The following is a 14,094-nucleotide window of genomic DNA, read 5'->3' on the forward strand; positions in this document are numbered from 1 at the left end:
AACATGAATTAAAAAAAAGAAAAATAGAAATAATTTGTGTTTATTGGCCATCCAGCTTGAGAAGTAGAACATTACCAAAGATCACTTGGGTGTCCTCTTTCCCATTGATGTCATTTTTACTTCTTATCCTGACATGTATTGGTCTTCCTGATGCTCAGTATGGTTTTGAACTGTATAGTAGATGGATTAAAGATGTTATATTTTCTTCTGAGAATTGCAGTTTACACACAGTCTTTGGCTTTTGAGGTTCTTCTAGGTATTTGTCTTAATGCATTCCTTTTTATTGCTGTAAGTATTGCAATGTATAAATACATCATGGTTTATCCATTTCTGCTGTGCATGGGGCATTTGTCTGCTATTATGAATAGTAATGGGACATATCTCTCTTACAGGGTTTTGCTATGGCTTACATGAGATAATGCCTATAAAGTGCTGGGGTGTGTGATATCTAGGTAGTGCTCAATAATTGACAACTGTTACTATTTTAACTTTTAAGTTTATATTGAAATATAGCCAGTTAACAATGTTGTGTACATGTATCCATTCTCCCCCAAACTCCCCTCCCATCCAGGCTGCCACATAACATTGAGTAGAGTTCCCTGTGCTATACAGTAGGACCTGTTGGTTATCTATTTTAAATTGATAACTACTATTATTAATTCTATAAAAATTGGTATAGCTATCAGATATGTACACTTAATGGCTTAATTCATACAGTGTCTTAGAAAATTGTCAGTGATACAGCATAATTATTTGGTTCATCATTTTGGAAAGGTTATCAGTTTTTGAAACTATGAATTGGATTGGATTTTAGTTTTACACAGCTCATCAGTTTTGGAAAAGTTATCAGTTTTTGAAACTTTGAATTAGATTGGATTTTAGTTTTATATAGTTCATCAGTTTTGAAAAGGTTATCAGTTTTTTAAAGTATAAATTAGATTGGATTTTAATTTTACATGTTGATATATTTCCTCTATGTTGTACATTTCATCCCCATGACTCATTTATGTATTGTTGTACATTTCATCCCCATTACTCATTTATTTTGTACATCTTAGCTTTCCTTACCTATTTTGTTCTTCCCTCCTGTCCACCTCCCCTATGGCAACCGCGTGTTTGTTCTGTCCATGAGACTATTTCTGTTTTGTTACATCTATCCATTTGTTTTTTAGATTCCCCATGTAAGTGAAATCATACAGTATTAGTCTGTCTTTGACTTATTTTACTTACTGTAGTACCCTCTTAAGTCCATCCATGTTGTTTCAAATGGCAAGATTTCATTCTTTTTTATGGTCTATTAACCATGGGGAGACTGTGGAAACAGTGTCAGACTATTTTTTTGGGCTCCAAAATCACTGCAGATGGTGACTGCAGCCATGAAATTAAAAGACGCTTACTCCTTGGAAGGAAAGTTATGACCAACCTAGATAGCATATTAAAAAGCAGAGATATTACTTTGCCAACAAAGGTCCGTCTAGTCAAGGCTGTGGTTTTTCCAGTGGTCATGTATGGATGTGAGAGTTGGACTGTGAAGAAAGCTGAATGCCGAAAAATTGATGCTTTTGAACTGTGGTGTCGGAGAGGACTCTTAAGAGTCGCTTGGACTGCAAGGAGATCCCACCAGTCCATCCTGAAGGAGATCAGTCCTGGGTGTTCATTGGAAGGACTGATGCTGAAGCTGAAATTCCAATACTTTGGCCACCTGATGCAAAGAGTTGACTCATTGGAAAAGACCCTGATGCCGGGAGGGATTGGGGGCAGGAGGAGAAGGGGATGACAGAGGATGAGATGGCTTGGTATCACCGACTCGATGAGCATGAGTTTGAGTAAACTCCGGGAGTTTGTGATGGACAGGGAGGTCTGGCGTGCTGCGATTCATGGGGTCGCAAAGAATCAGACATGACTGAGCGACTGAACTGAACCATGTGGTGTATGTGTATGTACATACTTAGATTACTTCATATCTTGACTATTAGAAATAATGATGGAATGGATATAGGGGTGCATATATCTTTTTGAATTAGTGTTTCATTTTCTTTGGAAAAATACAGTTAATTGATGGATCATGTGATAGTTATATTTTTAATTTTGTGGGGGATCTTCATACGGTTTTTCACAGTGGCTGCACCATTGTGAAATTTACAATTTACATTCTCAACAACAGTGCACAAGTGTTCCTTTTTCTTCATATCCTCACCAACACATCTTATATGTTATCTTCTTCATAACCATTCTAACAAATTGATATTTTAGTGACTTTTAAAAATTTGCACTTGCCTGATGTTGAGCATTGTTTTGTGTGTCTGTTAGCCATCTATGTGTCTGTTTTTTTTTTTTTTTATGAAAATGTCATTCATATCCTTTGCCCATTTTTACACTGGGTTGTCTGAATTTTTTATTTGAGTTGTATGAATTCTTTGTATATGTTGGGTATTAATCCCTTGTTAGATACATTCATTGTTTGCAGATATCTTCTAGTCAGTAGGCTGCCTTTTTGTTTTGTTGGTAATTCCCTTTGCTGTGTGGTAGCTTTTTAGTTTGATGCAGTCCGTTTGCTTATCTTTGCTTTTGTTTCCCTTGTCTAAGGAGATAAAATAATATATGCTGCTAAGACTGATCTCAGTGTACTGCCAATGTTTTCTTTTAAAAGTTTTATGGTTTCAGGTCTTCCATTTAAGTCTTTAATTCATTTTGAGTTTATTTTCATATTTGACATAAGAAGGTGCTCCAGTTTGATTCTTTTGCCTTTAGCTGTTCAGTTTCCCCAACACCATTTATTGAAAAAAATATCTTTTTCCTATTGTTTATTTTTGCCTCATTGGTCATATATTAATTGACAATATAAGTGTGGGTTTAAAAAAAAACAAAGTGTGGGTTTATTTCTGGGTCTCTTTTTCTGTTTCATTGTTCTATAGATCTATTTTTGTGCCAGTGCCATACTGTTTTGATATCTGTAGCTTTATGGTATAGTTTGAAATCAAGACTACCAGTACTTCCAGCTTTGTTCTTCTTTCTCAAGACTGTTTAGGCTGTTTGAAATTGTGTTTCCAAGTAGATTTTAAATTTATTTTTTTCTAGTTTAGTGAAAAATGCCACTGGTATTTTGGTGGAGATTGCATTGAATCTGTAGATTGCTTTGGGGAATATGGTCAGTTTAACAATATTAATCTTCCAATCCATGAGCAGGGTATATCTTTGATTATTTTTGTTCAAATGTAAGTGTTTAAATTCTTTGTTCAAATTTAAGTGTTTAACATTCTACAACTTTTATTTTTAAAGACTTATTTTTTAAAGCTGTAAGTTCACAACAAAACTGCAAGGAAGGTACAGAGATTTCCCATTTGTCTCCTACCCCATCACATGCATTTCTTCCACCATTATCAACATCCTCCAACAGAGTGGTATATTTCTTTGGTGCATCTTAAGCACCCTAAGTTCAAAGTTTACATTAGGGTTCATAACTAGTGTTGTATATTCTGTATGTATGGATGTGTATAGTGATATGTACCCATCATTATAATATAGAGACTATTTTCACCACTCTAAAGTTACTCTGTACTCCATCTGTGCAAGCCTGCCACCCCCCACTGCAACCACTGATCTTTTTACTGTCTCCATACTTTACTGTTTTCCACATTGTCTTCTGGTTGGAATCATGTATTTTGTAGACTTTTCAAAGAAAGACTTTGGCTCTCTTAATTAGTAATATACATTTAAGATTCTTCCATGTTTTGTCATGGCTCAACAGCTCATTTCTTTTTAGCAGTGAATAATATTCCACTGTCTGCGTGTACCACAGTTTATCTATTTGTCTACTTAATAGAATTTATCTCTGCATCTACTGAAAGATATCTTGGTTCCATCTACGTTTTCACAGTTATTGATAAGTCTGCTATAAATGTCCAGATGCAGGTTTTTCTGTGGACATAAGTTTTCAGCTCTGTTGGATAAATATCAAGGAAAAATACAAATGCCAGATAGTATAGTAAGAGTATGCTTAGTTTTGTAAGAAACTGCTAAACCATCTTTTTAAGTGAGTGTATCATCTCCTGTTCCTACCAACAGTAAATTTGAGCTTCTGTGGCTCCATATCCTCACCAGCATTTGTTGTGAAGGTTTTCTCATTGTGGCCATTCTAATAGGTGTATAGTGGTGTCTTACTGTTATTTTAGTTTGCACTTCCTTGATAATGTAATGTGGGGCATCTTTTCATATACTTATTTTCCATCTGTGTATCTTTTTTGGTGAGGTATCTGTTCATGTCTTTGGCCCATTTTTATATATAGGGTCATTTGTTATTTTTTTATTGATGATTTTTAAGAGTTCTTTGTATATTTTGGATAACACCTTTAAAAAAAAAATCAGGTATGTCTTTTGCCAATACTCTTCTCCCAGTCTAATTCTCTTGCCATTGTTTTTCATAGAAGAGAAGTTTTTTATTTTAGTGAGTCCAGCTTATCAATTATTTCTCTTAAGGATCATACATCTGATGTTATATGTTAAAAGTTATCACCATATCCAAGGTCATCTAGAATTTCTCCTGCATTGTTTTCTAGCAGTTTTGCATTTTACATCTAGATCTAATATCTATTTTGATTTAATATCTGTGAAGGGTTTAAAGTCTGTTTCTAGATTCATTTTTTCCATGTTGATGTTCAGACAGTCTCACACCATTTGTTGAAAGCACTATTTTTGCTCCATTGTATTATCTTTGTTGCTTTATCAGAGATCAGTTGACTGTTTACCTGGGTCTCTTTCTGGGTTTTGTTTTCTTATAGTGATAGGTTTGTTTATTTCACCATTAAAACTGTCTTGATTACTGTAGCTTTATAGTAAGTCTCAAAGTCAGATACTGTCAGTACTCCAACTTTGTTCTCCTTGCTTATCATGTTGGCTTTTCTGGGTCTTTTGCCTCGCCGTATAAACCTTAGAATCAATTTTCCAGTATTCACAAAATAACTTACTGGCATTATAATTGAAGTTGCACTGACTCTATACATCAATTTGGGAGAAACTGAGGGTTTTGAAAATGTTGAGTCTTCCTGTCTGTAAACATGGAATATCTTTCTGTTTATTTAATTCTTCTTTGATTTCAATCATCAAGAATTTATAATTTTCCTATATAGATCTTATATATATTTTGTTAAGTTTATATGAAATATTTCATTTTTATAGGGTGCTAATGTAAATGATAGTGTTTTTAATTGCTAATTTCACTTATTCATAGCTGATACATAGGAAAACAATTGACTTGTATATTAATCTTGTATTTGACAACTTACTGTAATTGCTTATTAGTTCCAAGGGTTTTTTGTTGGTTCTCTCGGATTTTCTACATAGGTGATCATGTTTTCTGAAAACACACAGTTTTATTTCTTCCATCTCCAACTGTATACTTTTTAGTTCCTTTACTTTGTCTTAAATGCCGGGAGAAATGTCAACAACCTCAGATATGCAGATGATACCACTCTAATGGCAGAAAGTGAAGAGGAACCAAACAACCTCTTAATGAGGGTGAAAGAGGAGAGTGAAAAAACTGGCTTGAAACTCAACATTAAAAAAACTTAAGATCATGGCAGTCAGTTCAATCACTGTATGACAAATAGAAGTGGAGAGAGTGGAAGCAGTGACAGATTTTATTTTCCCAGGCTCTAAAATCACTGAGAATGGTGACTGCAGCCATGAAATGAAAAGATACTTGCTCCTTGAAAGGAAAGCTATGACAAACGTAGACAATGTGTTAAAAAGCAGAGATATACTTTGCCAACAAAGATAGTTAAAGCTATGGTTTTTCCATTAGTCATGTACAGATGTGAGAGTTGAACCATAAAGATGGCTGAGCAGTGAGGAATTGATGCTTTTGAACTGTGGTATTGGAGTTGACTCTTGAGAGTCCCTTGGACTGCAAGGAAATCCAACCAGTCAATCCTAAAGGAAATCAACCCTGAATATTCATTGGAAGGACTGATGCTAAAGCTGAAACTCCAGTACTTTGGCCACCTAATGCAAAGAGCTAACTCATTGGAAAAGATCCTGATGCTGGAAAAGGTTGAGGCAAGAGCCGAAGGGGGAGACAGAGGGTGAGATGGTTGGATGGCATCACTGACTCAGTGGACATGAATTTGAGCAAACTCTGGGAGACTGAGCACATGCATGCTGGGCGATAGTGGAAGACAGAGAGCCTGATGTGCTGTAGTCCGTGGAGTTGCAGGGAGTCGGACATGACTTAGCCACTGAACAACAGCAGAAATTGGGCATCCTGAGCTAGTTTCTAATAAAAGGATAGTTTCTCACCATTAAATATGATAAGGAAGGTTTCCTCTATTTTTATTTTACTGATAGTTTTTTTTTTTTTAAATATTCATTTGACTGCTGGGTCTTAGTTGCAGCGCGAGGTATCATCAGTTCTTTGTGGCATGCAAACTCTTTTTTGCAGCGTTATCTAGTTTCCTGACCAGAGATTGAACCTGTACCCCTTCATCGGAAACTCAGGGTCTTAGCCAGTAGAGCACCAGAGAAGGCCCTACTGATAGTTTTATCATGAATGGGTGTTGAATTTTTTCAAATACACTTTTTGCATCTATTGATATAATCATGTGATTTTTCTTTTTTAGGTTTGTGGTGTGATGGATTACATTATTTGGCATTATTTGGCATAAATCCCACTTGGTCACTGCTTATAATTATACTTTGTTGGATTCTATTTGTCAATCCTTTTTAAAAATTAATTACTTTAATTGGAGGATAATTGCTTTATAATATTGTGATGGTTTATTGACGATTTTTGCAACTATATTCATGAGAAGATATATTGGTGTGTAGTTTTTTTCCATTGACGTGTCTTTGGTTGTTTTATTAGGGTAGTGCTGATCTTCATAAAATTAATTAGGAAGAGATATTTCTTCTGCTTTTATTCTCTGAAGTATATGAATAGGAAGTTGGTATAATTTCTTCCTTAAATGTTTGGTAGTATTTACCAGTGAACCCACCTGGACCTAGTGCTTTCTTTTTTAAAGGTTGTTAAATTACTGATTTGGTTTCTCAAATTGGTGCCTATTCAGAATGTCTTTTTCTTCTCATTTGAGTCTTGGCACATTGAATCTTTCAAGGTATTGGTCCATTTCATCTAGGTTATCAAATTTGTGGGCATTTGACTTGTTCATAGTATTCCTTTATTTTCCTTTTAATGTCCATGGGATCTGTAGTGATACCCACCCTTACATTATTTGTAGTATTACTTTGTGCTCATTCTCTGTTAGTTTGCCTGGCTAGAGGCTTATTAGTTTATTTATTTATCTTACTTCAGAGTTAATTTGCTTTTCTTTTTGTAATTTCCTGAGGTAGAAATTTAGATTATGTATTTTAGGTCTTTTTTATTTTCTAATATATGCACTCAGTGCTATAAATTTCCTTCTATGTACTGCTTTCACTGCATTCCACAAATTTTCACAAGTTGTATTTTTGTTTTCCTTTGTTATTATATTTTTTCTTTGATTTATATTTTATTTAGAAGTATGTTGTTTAAACTCCACATATTTGGGAGTTTTCCAGCTGACTTAGTGTCATTTCTAGTTTAATTCCTTTCTGATCTAAGAGCAGCCATTGTATTACTTTCTAAAAATTTTGTTAAGGTGTGTTTTATGACCCAGTACATGGCCTCTTATGGTTAATGTTTCATGTGAGCTTGAGAAGGATATGTAGTCTGCTGTTTTTGGCTGAAGTAGTTTATAGATGTCCAGTATATTCCAGTTTATTGATTATTTCGCTGAAGTCAAGTATAAATCTTGACTAATTTATACTTGATTTACAAATCAAGTATAAATCTTACTGATTTGCTGCCTAATGAATTTGTTCATTTCTTTTCTTTTTCATTTATTTTTTTTTATTGAAGGATAATTGCTTTACAGAATTTTGTTGTTTTTTGTCAGACCTCAACATGAATCAGCCATCGTGTGTATGTTAGTCACTCAGTCGTGCCCGACTCTTTGTGATGCCATGGACTGCGGCCCACCAGGCTCCTCTGTCCATGAGATTTTCCAGGCAAGGATCCTGGAGTGGGTTGCCATATCCACTCCCTTCTGATGGAAGGGTGTTGAAGTCTCCAACTATAATAGTGTTTCTTTTTGCAATTCTCTTTTGCATTTTTTGTCTCATGTAGTTTGATAATCTTGTTAGTTGTGTGAAGAAACTACTACCCCTTTACCATTATGTTATGCCCTTTGTTGTCTATTATAACTTTCCTTGTTTTGAAGTCTGTTATAAAATTAAAAGACACTTGCCCTTTGGAAGAAAAGCTGTGACAAACTTCGACAGCGTATTAAAAAGCAGAGACATTACTTTGCTGACAAAGGTCCATCTAGTCAAAGCTATGGTTTTTCCAGTAGTCGTGTATGGATGTGAGAGTTGGGCCATAAAGCTGAGCACTAAAGAATTGATGCTTTTGAACCGTGGTATTGGAGTCAACTCTTGAGAGTCCCTTAGACTTCAAGGAGATCAAACCAGTCCATCCTAAAGGAAATGAGTCCTGAATATTCATTGGAAGGACTGATGCTGAAGCTGAAACTCCAGTACTTCGGCCACATGATGCGAAGAGCTGACTCAGTGGAAGCTGATTCTTCCACTCGAAAAACATCATATATCTTTCCATCTGTTTGTGTCATCTTCAGTTTCTTTGATCAGTGTGTTATTTTCAGAGTACATGTCTTTTGTCTCCTTATGTTGGTTTATTCCTAGGTATTTAGTTCTTTGTGATGTGATGGTAATTGGGATTGTTTCATTAATTGCTCTTTCTGGTCTTCCATTATTAGTATATAGAAACACAACAGATTTCTGTGTATTAAGTTTGTAACCTATAACTATACTAAATTCACTGATGAGCTCTAGTAGTTTTCTGGTAACGTCTTTAGGATTTTCTATGTATAGTGTCATGTCATCTTGCAAGAAATGACATTTTAACTTCTTCCTCCAGTTTTGATTCCTTTTTTTTTTTTTAATTCTCTGATTACTATAGCTAGGATTTCCAAACCTATGTTGAATAAAAGCAGTGAGAGTGAACATCTTTGTCTTAGAGGAGATGCTGTCATATTTACACCATTGAGTATGATATTAGCTGTAGGTTTGTCATGTATGGCCTTTGTTATGTTGAGATAGGTTTCCTCAATGCCTACTTTCTAGTCTGGAGAGTATTTTTTCATAAATGGGTACTGAATTTTGTAAAAAGGTTTTTTTGCATGTATTGAGATGATCATATAGCTTTTATTCTTCAATTTATTTTTGTTGTGTATCATACTGATTAAGTTGTGATATTGAAAAAAAATCATTGTATCTCTGGGATGAATCCCACTTGATCATGATGCATGATCCTTTTAATCTGTTACTAGATTTGGATTTCTGGTATTCTGGTGAGGATTTTAGCGTCTGTGTTCAATAGTTATATTGACCTATAATTTTCTCTCTCCTTTTTTTTGGTATCTTTGTCTGGTTTTGGTATCAGAGTGATGGTGACCTCATAGAATGAGTTTGGGGATTTTCCTTCCTCTGCAATTTTTTGGAACACTTTCAGAAGGATAGATGTTAACTCTTCTCTAAATGTTTGATAGAATTTGCCTGTGAAGACTTTTCATCCTGGACTTTTGTTTGTTGGGAGTTTTTTAAAACCACTGTTTCAATTCCAATACTTGTGATTTCTCTGTTTATATTTTCTATTTCTTCCTGGTTTGCTCTTGGGAGATTGTACCTTTCTAAGAATTTGTCCATTTCTTCCAGGTTGTCCATTTTAATTGTATACAGTTGCTGGTAAAAGTCTCTTGTGATCCTTTGTATATCTGTGGTGTCATTTGTAACTTACCCTTTTTTATCTCTAATTTTATTGATTTGAGTCCTCTCTGTTTTTTAACTGATGAGTCTAGTAAAGGTTAATTGGTTTTGTTTATCTTTTCAGAGACCTAGCTTTTAGCTTCATGTATCTTTGCTGCTGTTTCCTTTGTCTCCATTTCATTTATTTCTGCTCTGATCTCTGATTTCTTTCCTCCTACTAATTTTATGTTTTGTTTCTTCTTTCTCTATTTGTTTCAGTTGTGAGGTTAGGTTATTTCAGATTTTTTGTTTTTTTAAGATAAGATTGTATTGCTATAAAGTTCCCTCTTAAAACTCCTTTTGCTGCATTGCACAGATTTTAGGTTGCAGCGCTTTCATTTTCACTTGTCTCTAGGTATTTTTTGAGTTCCTCTTTTTAAAAAAGTTACTTATTTTGGTGGACTGGGCCTTTGTCGCTGAGCGCAGGCTTTCACTAGTTGCCGCAAGCGAGGGCCGCTCTTGGTTGCAGTGTGGTGGTTCTCGCCGCAGAGCGGTAGTTGCACCTCGTGGGCTGAGTGGTTCCTGTGTGCAGGCTCTGGAGTGCAGACTCACTAACTGTGGTGCACAGGCTTAGTTGCCCTGCAGCATGTGGCATCTTCCTGGGCCAGGGATCAAACCCACGTCCCTTGCATTGGCAGAAGGATTTGCAACAACTGGACCACCAGGGAAGCTGTTGAGTTCCTCTTCGATTTCTTCAGTGATCCATTGGCTGTTTATTAGCAAATTGTTTAGCCTCCACCTGTTTGTGTTGTTTTATAGTTTTTTTATTTTCTTGTAGTTTATTTTTAATCTCAGTTGTAGTTGGAAAAGATGCTTGATATAACTTCAGTCATCTTAAATTTATCCACGGCTCCCTTTGTGGCACAGCATGTGATCGTTACTGAGGCTATTCTGTGTGGATATGAGAGGAATGTTTATTCTGCTTCTTTTGGATGGAATGCTGTGTAATTATCAATTAAATCCATCTGATTCCATGTATCATTTAAGGGTTGTATTTCTTTATTGATTTCTCTGTGGATGGTCTGTGCATTGATGAAAGTGGGGTGTTACACAGTCTCCCACTATTGTTGTGTTACTATTGATTTCTCCCCTTATGGCTGTTAGTATTTGCCATATATTTTGAGGCGCTCCTGTATTGGATGCATATATATTTATAATTGTTATATCCTAATTCTTGCATTGGTCCCTTGATGATTATGTAGTGACCTTTGTTTTAGTAGTCCTTGTTTCAAAATCTGTTTTGTCTGATAAGAGCATTGCAATTCCACCCTTCTTTAGATTTCCATTGGCCTGGAATACATTTTTCCTTCCCCTCACTTTCAGTGTGTACATATCCCTACGTCTGAAGTGAGGTCTCTTTTTAAAAAAAAACAAAATTATTTATTTTTGGCTGTCCTGGGTCTTTGTTGCTGCACACAGATTTTGTCTAGTTGTAGAATGGAGTCTACTATCATTGCAGAGTTCAGGCTTCAGTAGTTGTGGCACACGGGCTTAGCTGCTCCTTGGCATGTGGGATATTCCTGGATGAGGGATTGAACCTGTGTCCCCTGCATTGGCAGGCGAATTCTTATCTAATGTGCCAGCAAGGAAGTCCCTGAAGTGGGTTTCTTACAGACAACTTTTATAGGGGTCTTACTTTTGTATCTGTTTAGGCAGCCTTTGTCTTTTGGTTGGAGCATTTAATCCATTTACATTTGATGTAGTTATTGGTATATATATTCCTATTGCCATTTTGTTGAGTGTCTTGGGTTTGTTTTCAGAGGTCTTTTTTCTTCCTTTCCTCTTTTGTTCCCGTCTCTTGTTTGAGCACCATCTTTAGTGTTACGCTTGGGTTGCTCTTTCTTTTTTGTGTGTGTATCTGTTGTAGTTTTTGGCTTTGCTGTTCACCACAAGGTTTTGGTATAGCAGTCTGTATAATGTACAAGGTTGTTTTAAGTTTCTGGTCTCCCCCTCCCCTCCACCCCCCAGAGAAGTTCCTTTATCATTTGTTGCAAAGCTGGTCTGGTGGTGTTGAATTCTCTTAGCTTTTGCTTCTCGATAAAGCTTTTGATTTCTCCATCAAGTCTGTGAGAGCCTTACTGGGTAGAGCATTCTTGGTTGTAATTTCTTCCCTGTCATCACTTTAAATATATTGTGCCACTTTCATCACTTAAATATATATATATTGAGTTTAATATATATTAAACTCTGGCCTGCAGAGTTTTAGCTGATAATGGTAATTCTCTTGTATATTATTTGTTGTTATTCCCTTGTTGCTTTAAGTATTTTTTCTTTGTCTTTTCAGCTATTATCTCTTCAAATATCTTCTCAGCACCTTTCTCTTCTCCTTCTGGGACTCCTGTAATGTGAACATTGGTGCATTTAATGTTATCCCAGAGGTCCCTTTGACTGTCTTCACTTCTTTTCATTTTTTCTTTTTTTCTTTATTCTTTTCTGAGGAGTGATTTCTGCTGTTCTGTCTTCCAAGTCACATATCCATTTTTTCTGCCTCACTTTCTCTGCTATTGATTCCTTGTAGTGTATTTTTCATTTCAGTTATTGTATTGTTCATCTCTGTTTGTTCTTCAGTTTTTAAGGTCTTTGTTAAACATTTCTTGCATCTTCTCAATCTTTGCATCCATTGTTTTCCTGAAATCTTGGATGATCTTTACTATCATTATTCTGAATTCTTTCTCCGGTAGACTGGCCGTTTCCACTTAGTTGTTTTTCTGGGGCATCATCCTGTTCCTTCATCTGGGACAAATTCCTCTGCCATCTCATTTTTACTAAGTTTCTGTTGTTGCAGTCTGTGTTCCATAGGCTGCAGGACTGTAGTTTTTACTTGTGCTGTCTGCCCTCTGGTGGATGCCTTTCATGATTTTAGTTGAGCATCTATGTGATTACGGTTTCTCTCATTTCTTAGCATATATGTTGTAGGTTTTTCTTAAAAAAATTTTTTTGTAGTTTTCCTAGAATTTGTAAAATATGTTTGTACCCAGTTCAGGTATACTTTCAAATAACACTACAGCATTTCACAGGTAGTATGAGTACCTTCTAATAACAGAACAACCCCAATTCTTTTATTTCTTTTATCATTGCTACCATTTTTCTTCCCATCTCCAAAACAGTTTTAAAGTTTACTTAATTATTTATAGTAGTATATAACGAAGTTCAGTTCAGGTCAGTTGCTTGGTCGTGTCTGACTCAGATATAATGAAGACATAATTTTATTTTTTTAATGTGGCTGTGTTCTTATGAAACTTTATTGACAAAAGCAGGAAAAAATAAATAGGCAGTTGACTGGATTCAGCCCACAGACCATACATAGTTTGAGCTACAGTGTAGTAGAGTATAGTATCTCATAGATATAACTTCATTTACTTGTTTTCTTATCTCTGGGCATTTTTTTAATTTATTAGAAAAATTTTTGGGAATTCTAGTTAACTTAGAATACTGTGTTAGTTTCAGGTGTACTGCAAAATAATTCATATATCTTCATTATACTTTCCCATCATGGAATCTTCTTCAGACTCCTTCCTATTATAGTTTATTATAAGATACTGAATATAATTCCCTACACTATGCAATAAACCCTTGTTTTTTATATACTTTATATATAGTGATGTGTTAATCCCATACTCTTTATTTTATCCCTCCTCTCCTCCTTTCCCGTTTGATAACTGTAGGTTTGTTTTCTATGTCTTTGAGTCTGTTTCTGTTTTGTATGCTCATTTCTATTACTTCTTAGATTTAACATGTAAGTTATACCATATGATATTTGTCTTTCTCATCTGACTTACTTCACTTAGTATGGTAGTCTTTAGGTTTATTCATGTTGCTTAAAAAGACAATATTTCATTCTTTTTGGTGGTCAAGTAACATTTCCATGTGTGTGTGTGCACACCACATCTTTATCCATTCATCTGTCCGTGGACACTTAGGTTGCTTCCATGTATTGTAAATAGTGCTGATATGAAAATTGAGGTTCATGTGTCTTTTTGAATTAGAGTTTTCATCTTTCTGGACATACACCCAAGCGAGGGGTTGTTGGATCACATGGTAACTCTGTTTTTAAAGGAAAGTCCTTGATGTTTTCCATAGTGGCCGCACCAATTTAAATTCTCAGGACCAGTGTAGGAGGGTTCCCTTTTCTCTACACCTTCTGCGGTATTCATTGTTTGTAAAACTTTTGGTGATGGCCATTCTGACTGTTGTGAGGTAATTGTAGTTTTGATTTGCATTTCTCTAATTAGGATGTTG

At 35.4% G+C, this 14,094-nt stretch overlaps 1 protein-coding gene across 12 annotated transcripts in view; it reads left to right on the top strand.

The window, feature by feature from the left end:
* ALMS1 (ALMS1 centrosome and basal body associated protein) overlaps nucleotides 1–14,094 on the top strand; it is a 207,591-nt gene that overhangs the window by 78,970 nt on the left and 114,527 nt on the right. The gene's annotated exons all lie outside the window — the stretch shown is intronic.

This window comes from Dama dama, chromosome 11 (assembly GCF_033118175.1).
Source record: "Dama dama isolate Ldn47 chromosome 11, ASM3311817v1, whole genome shotgun sequence".
Taxonomy (NCBI): Eukaryota; Metazoa; Chordata; class Mammalia; order Artiodactyla; family Cervidae; genus Dama; species Dama dama.